The 20,021-nt window shown below is 45.6% G+C and overlaps 1 protein-coding gene and 1 long non-coding RNA gene across 3 annotated transcripts in view; both read right to left on the reverse strand.

Moving 5' to 3' along the window:
* LOC149748362 (uncharacterized) overlaps positions 1–20,017 on the reverse strand; it is a 61,228-nt gene extending 41,211 nt beyond the window's left edge. Inside the window, exon 1 of the long non-coding RNA XR_016394288.1 lies at positions 194–20,017. This is a non-coding gene — a long non-coding RNA (uncharacterized LOC149748362). The remainder of the gene's footprint in view (positions 1–193) is intronic.
* SND1 (staphylococcal nuclease and tudor domain containing 1) overlaps positions 1–20,021 on the reverse strand; it is a 418,829-nt gene that overhangs the window by 326,773 nt on the left and 72,035 nt on the right. The gene's annotated exons all lie outside the window — the stretch shown is intronic.

The following is a 20,021-nucleotide window of genomic DNA, read 5'->3' on the forward strand; positions in this document are numbered from 1 at the left end:
CCATTCTAACAAGGCGGCCTTTTAAAGTCACCCGCAGAAGAGAAATATTAGGTGTCTCATAAGGGCCGTAACAGATACACAGCTGAAGGCAATGTTAAAAAGTGAGGGGGGGATAAGTGCTGGCCAAGAAGCAAACGGGCAAGCAATAGGAAAAACCCGGGGGTTTGCAATCCAGTTTGAGAATTAGAATCACCTGTGGTACAAAGCCTGCTCCATTCCCGGAGATCGATTACTCTGGTCGACTCCCGGGTGTTGCCGTTGTTAAGTCCCACAGGTAATTTTAAGGTAAAGCTCTAACAAACAATGTTTAAAAAAAAGAACAAGCAAACAGAGGACAAAAGGAAAGGGGCATTTCAAGAAGCCATCTTGTAGAAGAGGAAACCAAAACAAAGAAAAAAGAAAAAGAAATTGAGATAGTCTGGGACCTGGGACCCTCTACCTGAGTGCTTGCACCTGGACAAATGTCTCCTGAGCAACAGAATACAAACAAACTATAAGGGACTAAAAATAACTGTCCAGCATGGGCAGTTGGGGCAATTATGAACAATAAGATACAAAAAGGCCACCAACCAACCACCAAAGGTGCAAAAGCTCTTGATCCCCGCGTAGCACCACAAAGGGGATGGACAACAGACCACCCAAGGGACTTGGGCCTCCTGCCCAAGCCACTGATCCCCCCGTGCCCTCACCCCATTTAAGGGATGAGCTCACCCCCAGCCCACCTCGGGAAGCAAGCAAGGGTACCTGTTTCTTGTTCTGGCTCCCTCAGGCTGCAGCATGAGCCCCTAAATCTGTCTGGCCTCTTAACAGCTTCTATTGACTAAACAGTCCAAGGACCCAGGTCAGTAACAAAATCATATTCAACAGTTTTAAAAGAGTCATTTTAATTTCTTGAGGAAGTTTGCTTTACATAGGACAAGTCAATTCCGGGATGAAACACCCACTGAAGTATCTGAAACATTATGGGCATTCCTAAAAGAAAATTAAAGTTTCCCAGACAAATTTCATAAATCAGGTCATACTATAGCTTTTAAGGCAACTACTGGCCCAAATCACAAGACAGAAAAGTCAGACACTACTACTATTAGTGACTCTTGTGCCAACCCTAACGTACAGGGAGAGGGTGGGGGCATGGTGAGAGGGGGGTGGAGGGGTCCCTATGGCACCAAGCAACTTCGTGACGCCCGCTGTGTCCTACAACTTAACTCTGACACGACCTGGAGGCAATGTCAGATCCCACAGGCTAAGGGCGAAGCCCTCCAAGACTGCACCCTCACCTTTCAGATGCCAATCACAAGTCTAGGTTGTCACCTGTGCTTCTTACCGAACAGCTATGAACTGCAGGTTCCAACAACCTCCTCCTTGGGTTTGATTAATTTGCTGGAGCAGCTCACAGAACTCAGAAATATTTTACTCACTAGATTACCTGTTTATTTTAAAAGGATATAACTCAAGAACAGCCAGATGGAAGAGACGCACAGGGCAAGGTCTGGGAAAAGGGCACAGAGCGTCCATGTCCTCTCCAAGGGCGCACCACTCTCCCCCAATCTTCAGCGTTCACTGACCCAGAAGCTCTCCAAACCCCATCGTTAGGGTTTTTATGGAGGCCTCCTTAAATATGCACAGCTGATTAAATCATTGGACACCGGCGATTGGTTCAACCTCCAGCACAACCCTTCCCCTGAGGTCAGGGGGTGGGACTGAAATTCCAATCTTCCAGTCACAAGGTTGGTTCTCCCAGCAACCTGCCCCCATCCTCAGGTGAGCCCAGTCACCTTATTAACATAACAAAAGACACCTTTGTAGCGAAACAGGGCTGAAGACCAAAAGATATGTTTACTATAAGTCACGACATCACAACTAAAATTTTCTCTCCCTAACTATGAATTTCTCTCCCTACCTCCAGAGAAAACAGAATATGCAACAATGCTTTATAGGGAAAGAGCTTTCCAGAAGGGAAATATTTAAACTTTTAAGAAATGAGTGGCTATGACACCTTTATTATGGAATAACTGAAAATTCCCCAAAGCGTTAAAAGAATATAACTATTTCAAACATTTCTTAAGGCAAGCTTAACAAGATTTACACCTACAAGATTTTATTTGGGTTAGATGCCATCGCTTTTAATCTTAAGACCATACCCAGAACAATCCCACCAGATCCCCACACATACCACAGCCACCCAGGAAACACCGACACAAAAAGGTTGTTCTCAACCATACCTGAACATCAGAAGCATTTGAAGAGCTCTGAGGGAGGGAAGGGGGGAAAAAAGCTATCTGGGACCCATACTTGGAAATTCTGATTCAGTAGACCTGGGGCACATAAGGTTTTTAAGAGATCCCTAGGTGATTCTGATGTGCAGTCAAGGGCTGAAAATCGCTGCATTAAAAACCTCGACACTTAACATTTCCACTCCGCATTGCTCTGCTGATTGAGCCACGTTGCTCCAGAGTCAGACCATAATCAGTTCTGTTCCATGACACACAGATGAGTTACTGTAATTCTTTAGGGCGATGATTTAGTGGAATTGAGACACTGATGAGTTCATGGCTTTGTTTCTCATTAACCTTTTACTGTGTTCCAAGTTGTGTGTGCTTTTCTTTCCACAATTCCAAGTCAACACGTAAAAAATAAGTGTTTAAAAAAGTACCCAAGCTACCTTTTTTTTTGTTAGCCTTCTGCATTCGAAAGATGCTTGATGAATAAAAGATACCCACCCCCAAACACAAAGGCATACCAAGCATGTGTCCATTACAAACAAATGTAGCCAGTTCCCTTAGAGCAGGAGAGACTGCAGAAACCTGTTTTGCCCTGCATCTTAACACCTGAGATCTGTGCTTGTAGGCAACAATAAGAATTTAATTATGGAGAGCAACCTGAACCAGAAGAAATGTGCCAGAAAGCTGTACCTGTGCTTTGGGCTGGCAAATATTGGGGGTTGCGGCGTTGGGGGCCGGCAGGGGGACCACATGTGGGAAGGTTGTCAAGCCCCACTCAGAGGCTCTCTTCTGACTAATCTTTTACCACCATGATTTTAGGACTTAGAACCCAAGATTTGTTATCCACTTCCAGAGCAACATCTCAGAGGCCATGCTCATCAGTAATTGCTCAAGCAGACGCAGGTGCTTAAGAATTTCCAGAGCACCTTGGCCAAGAAATCAACTGTGAAAGAAACCCTCAGACCTCAGACAAGACAGGCTCACAGAGCAAGAAGTCCGGGTCCAATCTGCTATGTGGCATTTTCATTTCTACATCTCCTGCATAGTTGTTCTGGGATCTGGGGGTCAGGATGCCGAGCCTTATCCACTAATCAGCTATATACCCTCAATGAGTTACTGGCCCTGGGAGGGGGCATTTTGGGTGGATTTATTATCACCCACCCAGGGGGAGGGACAGCTAGAGGCGTCATTAAATCCGGAAGAGCTCAAAGCAGTCCCTTGAGGATGCAGGTCAGGGGCTGGCAGACGATTATTACCAAAGAAGTCACGGTGGTTGTCTGGGCCTCGGAAAGCACCCAGCACTAGGGAGAAGCAAGTTATTAAAAAAGACAATAAAATAAATAAATCAGCCTTCTGGGTTCACATAAATATTTTGCTAATCAGTTAAAGGACAGTAAAGGGAATATAGAAAGAGTGCCTAACATTTAATGGGATTTGGGGAAAATATTACACTTTCCGAAAGTTACTCAAGTGCGACAGGGAGCCTGTGAGCTAAAATTACTTTTTCAAATGACCAATATACTAATTTCTTCTTCAGAACCACAGGGAGGGACCCACACAAATGACACAGTATCACAAAATAATCACCAGCCCTGCCTATTCTTTCCCTTCCTGAAATTGCAGCCACATTTCAGCACAAACCAACCACTCTCAGTTTCATCAGAATCAAACCAGAGGGAGCCGATGTCCCTGCAAGCTACACACCTATGCACAAATTAAAATCTCTCCGCTTACACTTCCTGTGCACAGACACAACTAACCCTGGAAGTGTCCTTCCAAAGCCCTCTACTGGCTCTTACAGCTAGCTCTCCAGAGCCAGAGGGGAACAGGGAGAAAGTTTATCAAGTGGAGGCAGGAAGTGGGGTGGGGGGAGAGTCATACAGGACATCTGCTATAGGCAGACTGGTAACTCAGCTCTTATTCCTCCATCCTCCCCTGGTCTCCTGTGTTCCCTGGACCAGGATTTATCTGAAGAGATGGTCATCTCTAAAGGATGGAGAGGCACAAAGAGAAAAAAAAAAAAAGTAAACAGATGCCAACACTTTAATCTGGGATCCTCTCACCTCTGCTGATGGAGTTCTCCCAGATAAGCAGCCGATCCTTAAAGAAACAGCTTTCAGTGTGACCACAACTGTACTGCCTGTGCCTGAGAGGACCCCCTAGGAGTAAACAGTGGGCCGATCTTGAGCAGGGAACTGGGGGTGGGGGCAGTGCAGGTGGGGAGATGCTTGCCAACAACAAGTACTGACTCTCAGAGAAAACACACACAAAAAATAAGCAAGAAGAGTGCAAAATTGTGCGTTTGAACAATTTAGAGGAACTCTTAGTGCCTTCTAATTATTCCACATAGATGTTAACCATATAAGGAGTTAAAGTAACTGCTGGGTTGGTGCATAACATGCTTTATGCTCCCAAGGCACCAAACCAGAGTTTCTGGCCGAGTAAAGAATGCAGTTCGCCTGCTGAGGGGCAGGGCACACAAAGAGTACACTGCACACCTGCGCCTGCATGTCAGGGGCTGCCTTTTTGCCTGAGCGTATATTTGGGATGCTGACTGTCGCTTATCACCTCAGTGATCTGAGCCATAACTCTCCGCAAACACCACACCACTTCTTGAGATCAGACAAGACTGTTGCCAGTGCTTAGGTTTCAAAGGGAGACAGCAGAGCTGCAGAGAACCTGCATTTGTCTCCTTTCCTGGAGCCCTGAATGGGCAGCATCCTCCTCAGGGTGGCAGTGTTGGTAATATTGCTGCAAATTATGACAGTGATTTGAACATCTGCTGGCCACCAATGCTGCTGTATTTTAGTTACAGCACTTACCTGGGGATGGCGGTTCTGTCACAGCAGGCTGCAGTGTAATAATCTGCAGCGTAATTGTGCAGGTACAGAAGCGCGCACAGTGCAAGGAAGTCACCGACAGAGCGGCGCGTGGGACGAAGCAAATAATCACTGCCGGCCACACTCACAACGCTGCCACGGGGGCCTCTGTGTTCCCGTTAAAGTGTCTCATCATGTCCTAGCCAGGGCAACAGAAGACAGCAGTGGTCCCCCGGAGAAGATCTACCATCTAGTCCACACTTGATTTCAGAAGCAGCAAGTTCAGCTGTTGGGGGGGGCAGGGCAGGGAGCCATCCTGGCAACAAGACACAAAGGGCTTGGATTGCCGCCTGCTTCTAACACAAACAGGTAAGGAATTAGGTGATTAGAGAGCCTTCTGCCAGCAGGGCGAAATATCAGCCCCTCTGGGAATGCATGTCTGTGGTGGAAATTCCTTGCACTGTGTTACAGCACAACCTGCCCAAGAGCTACCTCAGCTCTGAATGGACTTTTTCCTACTTTCTACTTCAGGCAAACCTTCTCTTTTAAGAATGAGGATATAATAATTGTAAAGACAGAAACAATTTATCCACACAAAAATTGGTGGAAACTTGGTAAATTACAGGATGTCCACATTCTGTAAAACTGCACAGCCATTAAAAATCATGTTTTAGAAAATTATCTAAAGGCCAGGGGAAGTGCTCTGTTACAAAACAGGAGCACAGAAGCAGCTAAGAAGGCCGTGAGATATTAACAGTGTTGATGCTGCCTCTGGATTGGTGAGATATAATATTTTCTTTAAAAATTTTCCAAAATTTATGAAGTGAACATGTTTCATATATAAGAAGGGAAAAATGTCTATGGTAGAGAATGTATGTAAAGATGAAATCAGAAGCTTAAGCCATCTAATAGAGTTACTGTATGAAAATAATGAATGAAAACTAAACAAATAATAAAGTATCCAGGAGCAGATGCTCAAGGGGCTCGGAAACCTGTACGAAGAGGACGAGTACTGAGACTCTACTAAAGAGAGAATCCAATCTCTTCATAGAGTTGGCCTGACTGTTCTAGACAGTGAAAGTACTGCCGGGAAAACGTCATATAGGAGACAAGACCATTAAGGAGACACAGCTCACCCACTTTTCTGATGTCAAACACCCATTGGAAATATAAATTTGGATCTCTCTTGATATCAACTATGTGCCTCCAAAATAGCTGCGGGAAATATTTTAATTTGTAAAATACATTGAAATAAGAAAGCAGAACCAGCTGCTGCTTCTGGTAGCTGGCAGAAATTCTGAAAAACACGAGCTCGGAGAGAAGTCCACCCAGTGTAAGGGAGAGGGTCACCAACCTGCCCAGTCAACATCGAAGTCCAGAGGACATGTTTGGAGACAAGTAAAACAGATCTCAGTTAGAATCCTGGTTCCTGCACTTACCAGAGAAGGAGACTTGAGCAAGTAACCGAATCTTCCCAAGCCTCTGTCTCCTCATCTCTCTAACAGAGACGGGGAGGGGGGAGCTGACACACGCGCTGGGCCACACTCTGCCTGGGCCACGTGGGCATCCAGGGCACCTGAGCCTTCCTCAGTATCCAGCACCCCCTTTACTCCAATTCTGTAAACAATAAACAGACTTCCTCTACAAGAAAGAGAACACGTTGCCCCATTAGAACCTTCCAGTCTACTTGGCGGCTGGACTTCGTATCGTGAATGAATACATCCACAAACTGACTTTCAGATCACATCTTTGTGAGTTCATTTAGCATAAATCAATTAACTCAGCCAAACAGACTGCACTTCTCAGCCTGTGAAGCTCAGAGCTGAGCCCTGAAAAGAAGCCGGGCTGAGCAGAAGACCTTCTCTAAGACCTTAAAAAAAGAAGTGTCCCTCCTCCTCGGTCTTAATAGAGTCCTCACCACCCAACACTAAACATGCGCGAGTACTTTTGTGCGCCTGTCACGATTCACAAGGCGCTTTAGGATCTTGCTATGCTGTGTCCTGAACCGTGACCAAGCTGTGTACGTGCCATAAAACACCTGCATTTTCTTGCATCCGTCTGAGTGCTGCCTGCACGTGCTGAAGGCAGGCACACTCCTCTTCCTGCACCCTTCTCTCTGCCTTGCAAATCCAGTGAATACAAGCAAGCGCACGTGAGGTGTGACTCCAGCTCTAACAGCACCACCTCTAACCACTTCATGAATGTTTGCACTTTTTATCATGAAGTTCACCCAGAAACTGCTAACAGGCCCCACCTCAACTAAACAGCAGCTCAAATAGTATGTCATATACCCCAAGAAATTCCACTGCTCCCTAGAGAGCTCTGTCCTCCGAAGCAGACAAATTTCTTCAGGCGGAACTCTCATATCTCCTTTCACTGGGATCCTCAGGAGATGTTCTAAGCTGAGAAGGGATACGTCTGGTTTCACAGTTGGCTCTGAAACCTGGGGGGAGAAAAGCTCATCCAGGAAACAGCAGAGATGTTACTGCGTTTAAGTCCGGCTCCAGGAAGAAAAACAGCACCGTCAGAGACCAAAACCCTGGAAAAGTAAACCGCCACTTTGCCACTGCGAGGAGCAACAACCCAGAACACTAGTCTCAACAGAAACACCTGCAACTGTGAAAGACGAACACCCCAGGCTCCAACCGCAGAGACTCGAACACAAGTAGCTTACAAACCACACCGTGGCCTAGCCTCTACTCTGGGGTTAATGCCTGGATTTCACGTGAGAACCAACAGGGTGCGTGCCTCTGCCTCTGCGCTGGGGCTTGGAGGGAGGGTGGGAGGAAGGGAAGCCAGGAAGAGAAGGGCCATGGCAGACCCCTATCCACACTGCAAGTTGACTGTTCGATTAAAAGATATGGCATCAACGGAGATCCACTTAATCTTTGTCCTCAGAGCAGTCCTGTGCAAACCCAGAAGGCCAGAGCTCATCTGTAGCAGATGAGAGGCGATAATGTTGGCAGCCATATTTGCGGTGAATCTAACAATTAACAATCAAATGATTTGCCCTTGTAGAACTTCCCATCGGGGGATACCTTAGAACGACACATATGAACATCATTTTCCTAGCAGGGAAGGGGGCAGAGGTGGAAGAAATGTACCAAGGTTAAACAGAAGCCAGAAAGAGCAATGAGTCCCTACTCCCCAGCTTCTGAATTCCAAGTCACTTCAGCAACACCACCACGCTTTAAGGTATACAAGCATGGAGCGGTGGGGAGGAGTCAAAAACTGCTTCCTTAGGTTTTATACCCTCAAGTCTCCTGCCGCATTAAGCTCAGTTACCTCTACTACCACAGGGGGCTCTGCATCCCTGAATTAGCCATGGCAGGAGTTATAACTGAGCAGAAAAGACACAGTCAGTGTAGACTGAAGGTAACAGGAGAAAAAGGGAAATGAAACTATCTCCTTAGGTCCTGGCTTCCTCTTATTAATCCTGACCACCACCAAAGACAAGGACCGCGCCAGAGAGAGAGAGAGGTCAAGATGGCAACGGAAGAGGGAATGAGAAAGCTGTTGGGAAAAGTATCTTGAAGCTACAATTGTCTAAGGCTTGCTTCCTCCCACAGGCACCATGGAGGTGAACCATACAGTCTCTAAAGAACTGGGAGTTTTGAAGCCTTCTACCACTAGTTTCAGACACCAAGGTTGAAACCTGACATCACAAATGCCATTCTCTCCTTGACCAAACACTATTCAGGTTCCCTTGAACTCTCTTCGCAACGAGACCCTGCCTTTCGGGCACTGTGTTCATTGCTGCATTGTCCATTTTAGTAAGAATCCAATTTTAGCCAGATTTCCCCACCTTTGATATCTGATCACACTGGATATCTGATTGGGCTTCTTATCCTCCACCATCCCCAAACCCCACCTGCTCCTTAATTAGCAACTCCCACCCTCCTTGTGGTACCCAGAGCCCAATCACTCTCTTCCACGCAAAACCCCATTGCAGTGGTCCCTACACCTATCATAAATGTGCTGAATCGAGTGTACCTTACTGTTCTTTAACAAGTGTCATGAAGAAGGAAAAACTCTGCCCCGCCACAAGCACCCTGCACAGCCTCATTTTAAAAAGCAAAGACTCAACTGCGATCAGTCAGCCACCTGCTTCAAATCAGTATCTATCAGCTATAGATTTAGAGACTTGACCAATGAAGACATAAATTATGTAAATTCTTGGAGCAGAGGGATATTGGCCTGGCTTCAACCACGCCAATGTAGTTTTCTAGAATCTAAAATTACATTTAATAGGGCTTCCCTGGTGGTGCAGTGGTTGAGAGTCCACCTGCCCATGCAGGGGACACGGGTTCGTGCCCTGGTCCGGGAAGATCCCACATGCTGCGGAGTGGCTGGGCCCGTGAGCCATGGCCGCTGAGCCTGCGCGTCCGGAGCCTGTGCTCCGCAACGGGAGAGGCCACAACAGTGAGAGGCCTGCATACTGCGCAAAAAAAAAAAAAAAAAAAAGATGACGCTCCTTCTGGCTGAACCAAAAGCAAGGCAGCTAAAGGGAGACAGTGAACTTCAACTCTGCAGAGGTGAAATGAGGATTCATTTGCAGGCTCACGCAGCATCCAAAACACAGCCCAGAGAATTTCAGAGCAACATTCAAGACGAGGGCGACACCGGGGGCAGTCAGGAGCTCCTCTGTAACGCATGAGAGCAGTAACAGGACGACCAAATTTCCTGTGCCTGGAGTGACGTCATCATTCAAATCAAAGCTTACAAATTTCCTCTCTGCACTCTGGGAGGGAGGGTGGTAGGGGGAATGGGAGGCACCACAGCAGGGATAGGAGAGGTAACTGAAAGAACTCCAGGGACTTCCCTGGCAGTCCACCTCCCGATGCAAGGGGCGCGGGTTCGATACCTGGTTGGGGAGCTAAGACCCCACATGCCTCGGGGCCAAAAAACCAAAACCATAAAACAGAAGCAATATTCTAACAAATTCAATAAAGACTTTAAAAATGGTCCACATCCAAAAAAAAGAGAAAAAATTTGTTTTTTTTTTTAAAAAAAAAGAAATCCAAAGGAAAACTAGAGTGGCAGGAGCACAAATCCATACTCTCACCATTCAGATATTAAAGAAATACTTCCAAGTCAAAGCACAAAAGCAAACAAAAGAAAGGGCACCAGCTTGTATTAAAACTTTTGAGGACCCTGAGGTGGGGGAGATGATGTCGGGAGAGGGCAAGAGGGTAGAGACACAAAGCAACAGGCCACAAGTCTCCAGAGTAGCCACTCGGGGATGGGCACAGGAGCAAGGAGAGAGCACGTTCCCACTTGAGCACATTCAATTATAGTTCAAGACAGAGATATTAAACACTATCAGCTTCTGCCCTGGGAATTCATTTCTTGAGGGATGATGAGGGTGAGAGATGAAAGGCTGTAGGATTTTATTGCCCTGAATTTTCAGTTTGTCAAGTCCCATTTACTACCGCAGGTACCTTAGGGCTAATCTGTATCTCTGGGGATGGAGACATCTCTCTCAAACAGAGCCCCAGTGACTCTTCTCTCACTGTGGGATTTTATGGATATCTAATAATAACCAGGGGCCCAAATGGTGTTACAAGCAGAAGCCGCCTTACGGCTTCTCAACTGAGAAGCTTACATTTTCTGTAACACTGATATTACGGAGTCCATGCATCTCCAGAATAACTGTAACTTCTTGGTATGCAAACAGGACCGTCTAGACTGAGAGAACCATCACTCCTCCCAGAGAAGAGGGTTGGAAGGGGGTGAGGGAAGAAGAGGTGAAGCCAAAGGGCTTTAAGAGCGAGGAGGCAAGCGCCACAAAGGATCTTCGAAGGTGAGGCAGAAGCTGGCCAAGGGCAGGGAGGAACCCGGATGTTTTCCTGAAGAAAACACTGAGCTGGTGGTAGCTTAATACACACTGAAAGGAAGAGCAAAGGGCTGGGATAACTTTGCGCTTTATAAGAAATAAGAAATAAATAAATAAGCTGCTTTGAATGATGTCAAGTATCCCTCATCTTAAAGTACAAACTGGCCTAATAATCCTGGCTGTCCCAATGGCCAAAACCAGCAAGGGGAGCCGGCTGCCAGCCCTCCCATGCAGAACACAGTGTGTGCACTCCCTCACAGCAGCTGCACTAACAGAGAAAGGGGAAAGGGGGGCCCATGAGACTAGTGTGGGTGGTACAGTCTGCACCCCCATCCGTAGGGACCTGCTCTAGCCAGAGCCTGAGGGAGCCAGCCTGGGCATGGGGGCACACCAGCCACCCCTCCGCAGACACCCACCTACAGCTTCTGCAGGGCAGGCTTTCTAAAACAAGCCCCTCCAGCCGGATGAGCAGATGCTAAAGGCAGTTCTGTATGAAAGAATGCAGCTTTCTCTGAATTCCAGACCACCTTACAAAAGACAACAGCACATTAAAAAAAAAAAAGAAAAAAAAACCTCAAGCCTTTCTACCAGCCTCCCTAGTACTGATGGGGAAAACATCCCAGGAAAGATAGAGCAGTAAACTCAGAAAGTCAAGTGTCAGGTGTAGTCTGTCCATTCCGCACATTCCCAGATTATGAACAACGAGATGAGAGCCGATGAGAACGAAAGGAGACATTATACAACAAACACGTGAGTATCAACTATGGGCCGGGGAGTGAGCTGGCAACAGATCTGAAGAAATGTGAAATCTACTCGCCCCAGAAAAATCATACAGAGTATGAAAGGGGGACGAGAGAAAAGGGTATTTTAAAGCAGAAACTAGAAACTACAGGAACTACAGGCGACCCTTACGTGGGTTATCCAGAATTGGCAGGACAGCAGAAGGAACCAGATTCTGGTACCGATGTCTGAACACAGAGACGCAGCAGATGCCCACATAAAGGGGAAGCTTCTGCTCAGCCTTACGAAGGGCCCAATACAGTGGGACAAGGATGAAGGAGATTATATCCACTGGCTTCTAGCAGAGAAGTAAGGAGCACAAAGTCTCCATGATGTCTTCACGGCTAAACCGAACAGAGCTCCTCCTGTGAAATAGCAATATGCCAAGGTGGCCACCAACACAACCCTGAACCACGCAGAGGCATCCGCAGCCGAAAACAGGCTCGGATCACATGAGATGTTGAGATGAAGGCCTAGAAAAATGTGAACAACTCACAAACTGGCCGAGGATTTCAAAGGCGGGCTGAAATGAAAAGTGACGTTAGAAATATGCCTAAGCAATAGGCCTGTAATTTGCAGGAGGACAAAAAGCAGCCGTCTGTGTCCTTCAGCTTCCCCTTCTAGTCTCAGTTCTGAAAAGCCTTTTCCACAGCAGTGACATGACCTGATCCTGCTTCATCCACAATCTATCACCCAGTCTAAAGTCTACCTTGTGACCACACCGTGCACAAACTGGTCAGAATTTGAGACTCGATTTCTAAGATTATAAGCATCTTACTAATAAAAATAATTTCCCAGGTCCACAGCACCTGTAACACATGAGGAACTGAAACGTTTGGGTTTTGAACTGAACAAAATTTTCCCAGTACAAAGCTAATCAGTCCACCAAGGAAAGAAACCTACAACCCTGGCCTGCAGAAGTGCAAGGCACTGGATGACTGCACTAAACTTGCCTTGCATATAAATGTTATGCAAAAAAAAAAAAAAAGTAATTTATCTAAACACAGTGTAGGTAGCTCTGCAATCAGTATCTCATAAATAAAGAAAGAAAGATGAAAGGAAAGCTTCTCTAATTGATTTAAAATTTTTTTCCAAGCAAAGAAATAATCTGACAACCAACAAGGTCATCAAGAGTAAAAAAAAAAAAAAAAAAAAAAAAGATAGCCCTCAGGGGAAAAAGCGCACCTAAAAGCTCCAATGAATCAAGACATCTGAACTGCTATCTATGAAAGAGGGATAATTTGGGAAAACCTGAATAAGAGTAGAGGTGTTAAAAGAAAGTTAGTTGGGGACCAACCTGCAGAAGCACTTAAAATCCTGAAATTAATCCCTCTGGTGGACTGAACCCAATCTGCCCCAGGCTACTGGAATACCACTATGAGGAAAAAAACCAGTGCCCAGGGAGAGGCAGGGCTCGTCACCCCAATGGCGGCAACTAGATTGAAACTAGGAGTGGGGAAGAGGAAGTACCTACAGAAAACCAAGCCATGTGTGACCTGACCATCAAAACAAGCAATCCAATTAGGAAGTAGGAAAAAACCCGACTGCAAAAACTCCCTCCTGGGGCCTTCGACACCAATACACTGGCTCAAGTTGCAATGGCTAGCAGAAGCAGTCACAGATATTAGCGATGGATTAGGAGCGCTAAAAATGATGTCGCTCAAAAATAATGTATGGATTAGGTCTTCAGCCTCAGCAGATAACGTCGATTTAAACATTTATTAAATGCCTACAGTAGTCACAGCACTCTGCAAGCTTCGGAAAAAGAGGGGAGAGAGGAAGCGGAGAAAAACATACCATTCCTGCCAGCAGGGGAGTTTAGGCTTCACGGTGGAAAGCAGGCCTGGACATCAACAGACAGAACAGGATGATACAGAGAAGGAAAGGACTGGGTATGGAAATCCCTGGCCTAAAGAGGCTTTCGAGAACCAAGGCAAGAAAGAGGGTTACCTCAACATAGCAGCTATGTTAAATGGTCACAGGACAGTAAATATGATGGGGCTGTCAACTCTGGAAACAAAAGAAACTTACTGCAGCTCACAGGACTGAACAGAGACAAGAAATATGAACATAGCAGCACTGGGAAGATTTAGATAAATTGAAAATACAGAACTGGTAACAGTGATGATTAAATGAACAGAGAAGAAAGACAGAGAGAGATGGATTGAAAGACATAAATGCACAAGGTTTGGGAAAGGCTTAACCAGCAAGACCCACTAGGAGACTGTTAAACTCCCACAAAAATTATTTGTAGGGGAGAGGCAAGATCATGGGAAAGGGGATGCATTAGCTAAAGGACACAAAAGAAAACATAATTTGTAATAGAGAGAAAAAAGTAAACCAAAGGGAAATAGATAGGCAATTGCTGTCTTCTCCAGGTTATAATTCACTTATAAAGAGCGGTGGAACATACATTTTAGGAAACTGGATCCACCCAGATATGAAATGTCTTGACTCTGGTGACCACTCCAGCTGAACAACAGGTATTAATCTTTAAAAAATGACTGGATATATACATCCTGGAATCTTAAATAGATGAGCTAAGACCAAGCCATCGTCTCCTAAAGGTAATTTTTTCAGTCCTCTAACAAAGAAGTTTCAAGTGTTCTCAAAAATGCCCAGATCAAACAAATCTGAAGCCGGTACAGAATGCCTCTGCTGGCGCTCTGACATATTCTATGTCCTTTGATCACATTGCTGCAAGTCCCCAAATCTCTCCATTGGAAACCGGTGAAATGCTATATCCACTTCAGAGAGCTTCTGCTTTTCTCCAAGGTCCGCAATGCCAGGCTGGAGTCCCTCTGTAATCTGCTATTTGCCTTACGCTTCCCAGTCACACATGCAAGATCACAGTCAGTGGGTTTACTGGTTTGCCCCTGCTACACTTAGGGACTGCAGCCCCAGAGCTTCCTGTTGGTATGCATCTCAGCTGGCAGCATCGTCTGCTCTAGGGTCCAGAGGGACCACTCATCGTGCTTTCAGAAATCTAACCTGGAGGAAACAGGTTGAGAACCACCTTCAATCATGTCAAAATGGCAAAGCACCCCTGGGGTCCTGCACAACAAATGGTGATATTAGCACCTGAAACCACCCTGCCTCTGAGAAAAAACCCTTAAGCATTGCGAGGTATCACTAATAATGTGCCTACCTGCGGCTCCGTCTCCCATCACCTGCCTAAAGAGGAGACCCAGTGGGCTCAGGCCTGGGAAACAAACCCCTCAAACAGGCAGCGAGGACTCTGGGAGATTAGGCAGACTGCAGCTTTAACAAAACTGATCCTACAGTGCCCAGGTCTGAATATTTAGAGGCCGTGCTGTGAAAGAACATTTATATGGTGGGTGAGTAAGTTCACAGGGAGGAGGCTGAAAGACAGGGTGATGGAAACCAATACAAGTTGAAAGCATGAAACCACAGATGAGAGATGAGGGGAAGGGTTTCCACACTTCCCGGGGGTGGTGTGTGTGTGTGTGTGCGCGCGCGTGCTGTCTTTGCCTACTACAATAGCACCGCAAGATCGGACTTCATGGGGAAATAAGTCAGCCCCTTCATCAAATGCCCAGGGGTTGTGTTTCCTTTGTCATTAACACTCCAAGTGTAACACAAAGCCCGCAGCAGCCCTGGGCAATAGAGCACTAGGTTTTCCAGTTTCAGATCAAAGCCAAAAGCTCTCCAGGAAGTCCTGAGATGCACAGTGTGTTATGTCCTTTAAGGCAGCAGCTCAGAAAACTCATAGCCTTTCTCCAAGATTTAGCACTTGTATCTTTGTGGCAAACAACTGGATAACACACACTACACCTTTAGAGAAACCCTGATACATGTTCGGGTCACAGGAGCGCCACATACCAGTGTCCAAAATGGATCTCAGCCTGAAGGAGCTACATCTCCAAAGAGATGACGCTGGATTCGCCCTAATAATCCAAAAGCTTGGTGCCACAGAAACAGAATCAACAGCATCAGACATCCAACTGTACTCCTTCTGAGGGAAATACTACACACTCTAGCTTTTAACTCTGTCACATGTTCCAGCAACAAATCAAGCTCTAACCAAAATCTGGGAGCCGTGGCTAACCCATGAATTTCCGGGTGCTACTGGAAAAGAGCTGCCTAGAATGCAAACAGTTCCTTTGATCGTGCAGTTTTGTCCAGAGCCCTTCCTCTGGCTACAATTAGAAAGTAACCAAAAGGGGGGAATGGAAGTACACCGTTAGCCTTGGGCAAAACCTCCTTGCCTTCATGTATAATTTAATAGAATGAATTTGTCTCTGTATTTAAAAAAAGGAAAATCCAATTTGCCCTACTATCCCCACAATATACAAAGGTGTCTCAGAAGATCTGTATTAGCTGATGTCACGTTAATTTTTAGGGTAGGGGGAAGATAAACATTAAAAGAACCTCCCCGTTCTTACCTGAAGGGCAAGCCCCACTGGGTCATCATCTGGGAGCTTGTAGGGAGGCCCACCCACAGCAGGAGTCTCTGCACACCACCCGCCTGCCCCTGAGGAAGCTCATGCAAAGACTCTCCCTCTTCATCTCCTCCTCCAGTTCCTTAATCTGCACCTTATCCCACTCTGTTCTTTTGTGTAGAATGAGCTCCAATACCATAAGCTGCCAAGTTACTTTCTCTCCATTTCAAAGCCACTGACACCCCCTCCCCCAAAATGTCCCCAAATTCGAGAGAAGGCAATCTCCTGAGGGTTTCATTCAGCACCCTCCACGGTCCCTCCGTCATCTCCAAACAACTGTCAAGCATCCTTTGTTTCTGTGATACGAGACCATTACCCAATTCCCAAAACATACCCTCGACATCTTCTTTGGAGAGTCCATCAGCCCTGTTCTAACTAGGACAGCTGCATCGTCTTGTACACATTGTGCCGTGCACGAAGGCACCAGGCCAAGTGGACCGAGGGAGAGTGGGAGCTAAAATTCAGCCTCCACTCTACTTGCCAAGCCATGTGCCCTGACATGAGGCTGCCTGAAGGAAGGGGCACCCTTGTCTAACCTGCACAAGGGTGCAATGTGGCCTAACAGAGTTCCCGACATCCAAGCCTTGAGTACTTGACTGGACTCCCCTTGTAGTATAGGAACTGCTGGTATACAGTAAAGAACACTAGGGAAACCAAAGACTCCAAGGGGACTCCTGCTTGCCTAGTCATTACACACATATAGTTACAGCCTCACTGGGATCTCTGGGTGATTTCTATTCCTACACCCATACTGTAAATCTCTTTAAGATAAGCAGAGAGCAGAATCTCCACTCATTGTGAGGGTTCCAGGGAGAATTCTTCAAGTAGAAAGACTCCTCCAGGGTGAGAGGCTACTGGAGCCACATCCACAGCCTCTCCTTCCTCATACCTTTCACCCCCAGGTGAGCTTTACCAAAAACAAAACCAGAACCCCTCGCTACAGATCAGTTTTCATCTAGCATGATCTTCTTTTATAGACGCAAAGTACTTTCATGTTTTATAAATGAAAGCCACCAACACAAGCACACTCAAACCCAAAAGGTGCCATCCCTTAAAATCGTTCAAGACAAAAGCCTACAAGGCATGGCAGACATGTTTTCAACACGTGGCCTCTGCCTAACTCCCAAACTCATTTCTTACTAACCCCTGGCATTAAGTATCCTCTATTCCAGTCATACAAAATTACTCACAGTTCATCACATGCCCCACATTCTCTCTCTTTTCATGAGTATCCGGGAATATTCACAGGACATGCATGATCTGGCCCTGCCCATATTTTGGACCACACAGGCATCACACCACTCATGCACCATCCACAGAGGCCATCCATTCCCTATTCCCAAACTCACCCGGTTCTTGTCATTGCTACTGTCTCAGTCAGAAATTGTCTTCTCCTCACTTTTTACCTAGCTAACTCCTAATCAGCCTTCAGGCCTTAAAAGTCACTTCCTCAAAGAAGCATTCCCAGATTATGCGTTCTTATAAACGCTAACCTTTCCTTTCATAACACAAGACATAAACGTGATTACTTGCGAATTTCCCCTACTAGATTTTAAAGTTCCATGAGAGTAGTTCCATGAGGGTTTATTCCCCACTGCAATCCCAGCATAGCATCTGGTACAAAGTGGGTACCCAGTAAGTATTCATCAATGACAATGAACCTATTCATTTGAATTCCTAAACCTGTGCTGTCCATTACAGTAGCCACTACACACCTGTGGCTACTGAGCCCTAGAAATATGCTAGGATGAACTGAGATCCGAGTATAAAAATATACATCAGATTTCCAAGACACAGTAAAAATAAAAGTAAAATATCTCATGAATTTTTTACATTCATTAAATGTTGAAATGATACTGTTTTGGATATAGTAAGTCAAATAAACTGCATTAAAATTAATGTTCTTTAAAACATAGCTACTAGACAATTTTAAATAACACACAGAGCTCACATTTGGGGCTTGCATTTGGGGCTTGCATTATGGGACAGTGCTGGTCTAGAGTGCCCTTTCTCTCATCTGCTCACTTCTCGTCTGTGAGCACTCAAGAGGTATACGAGCTGCTCCTGGGAAGACTTCCCAAGCACCCACCACAACAGGGCTCTTCACAGCACCCACCACCACTGTACTCAAAGTGTATTATATTAATTTCTTATGTGACCCTCATTAAAATCTTCCAAAGGAATTTAATGAACAAATAAGGGAAATCATTCTTCATTTCACTCAAAAGCCATATGTTGACTCTTAGAGCTGAGGCTCACTTAGAACTTTCTTAAAATGGAGTAAGATCTCAGGAGTGAACAGAAGTCTAACAAATAAAATAAGAGATAACCTGCCTTGGTAAAGAAGAAGAAATTCTATAAACATGATCCTGCCTAAACTGCGAGATGTATTCCAACAACTTTTGTCATCCGCTAGGCTAAGGGAAATCCATCCATTACCCCGTGAGGAGTTCCAAAGGATCCAAGAAAAACGAAAACTTCTCAGTGGCAGTTTAGTTCTTACTCCAGAAAACTTGCTATCGTCAGACCTAAGCTATAACTCCCCCACGCCCCTAAAAACTGCTTAAAATTCAGCTACTGAGTCTCCTTAATTCCAACTGCATGGCACAGATGCAGAACTGTGGACTACTCCCAGCGCTGACAAAACTGGACATGTGTATTTACTCTGTGCAATGAGGCAGAGCTACAGTTACCGAGAGAACCTTATTTTGGCATTTCTAGGCTTTCGTGCATTTACATTCTCAACCTTACCACAATCCTGCTTGCTGCATTAAATTGCCTCCTCTGTGGGAAAGAAAAGGCTGGGGGGTTGGGGGTCGAGATGAACTGATTGGCCAGACATTCAAAGAACCCATCTTGTATGGGTTTCTTACGCATGATCTGACTCAAAAGACAATCACAATATTTTCATTTGACTCTTATGGGCTGTCTCTAAACTCTCACACAAATGAAAACAGGGCCTGAATTTCAACTCATGAATGCACCAAGACGTGCAAAACATCAGAAAAGCAAATTTCAAGTCTCTAGAACTACAAAAGGGATACATTAAAAAGCCACACAGCACTAACTTCAACCACACTGTTCAGTTTGCCTGTGGCACCGGCTCTCACTGAGGACCCAGTTCTATAACCAATTGACACAGTTACACACTTTAGTTATCAGAAGGCAAAAACAGGGGCTAAAAAGATGTCTGTAAAAACAAGACAGCCAGACAAACAAAGAAGTTCAACCACAATCCCTTTCCCCAACCTCTTATAACATAACAATGGAAAGAAAATGACCACAGAATTTAAAACAAAACTGCCTGCAGTTTTCAGCCTAAACATAATTTCTCAAAGTTGACATACCAAAATCATACACATTGGCTAGGCAAGCACCCTTGCTGCCAAAAGATCCAACAAACAGCAAGAAACAGTACAGCTAATGATTCTAGTTACCACTTGGAAAAGATGAGTAGGTGGCCCCAGATAATATATATACCAAGATGCATTTCTTCCTAGAGCAAAAACGTACAGATCAAATCAAAATGACCAGCAGAACAAGCCTTACTATCATGCATGTGAGACACAGATCTTTTCTTCCCCTTATCCTCAGATAATAAGATCTCGTTAATAAACAAAACTCATTTACCACCTAACATATAGCAACCTTAACCCCTCCCAAGCCCCTTAGGGAGGAGTGCCGGCAGGGCCCATGGAAAATGAAGGACAGTAGTGAGTGTGGTTCAGGAGACATTGAGACCTGCCCAATGGCAGCTAGGCTGCAAACGCTAGGAAGTAATACTCCGGCGATTTACACTACTTGTCCGTTAGCGTTCTCCCACACATGGACCACATCTAACTAATTCTCCACCTCCTCCCCTTTGGTTTTGGAAAAGAGGCTCTGCTGCTCTTCTCATCTC

This window comes from Delphinapterus leucas, chromosome 9 (genome assembly GCF_059928025.1).
Source record: "Delphinapterus leucas isolate spDelLeu-1000000601 "Yukka" chromosome 9, BTC_Dleu_Yukka2, whole genome shotgun sequence".
NCBI classification, from domain to species: domain Eukaryota; kingdom Metazoa; phylum Chordata; class Mammalia; order Artiodactyla; family Monodontidae; genus Delphinapterus; species Delphinapterus leucas.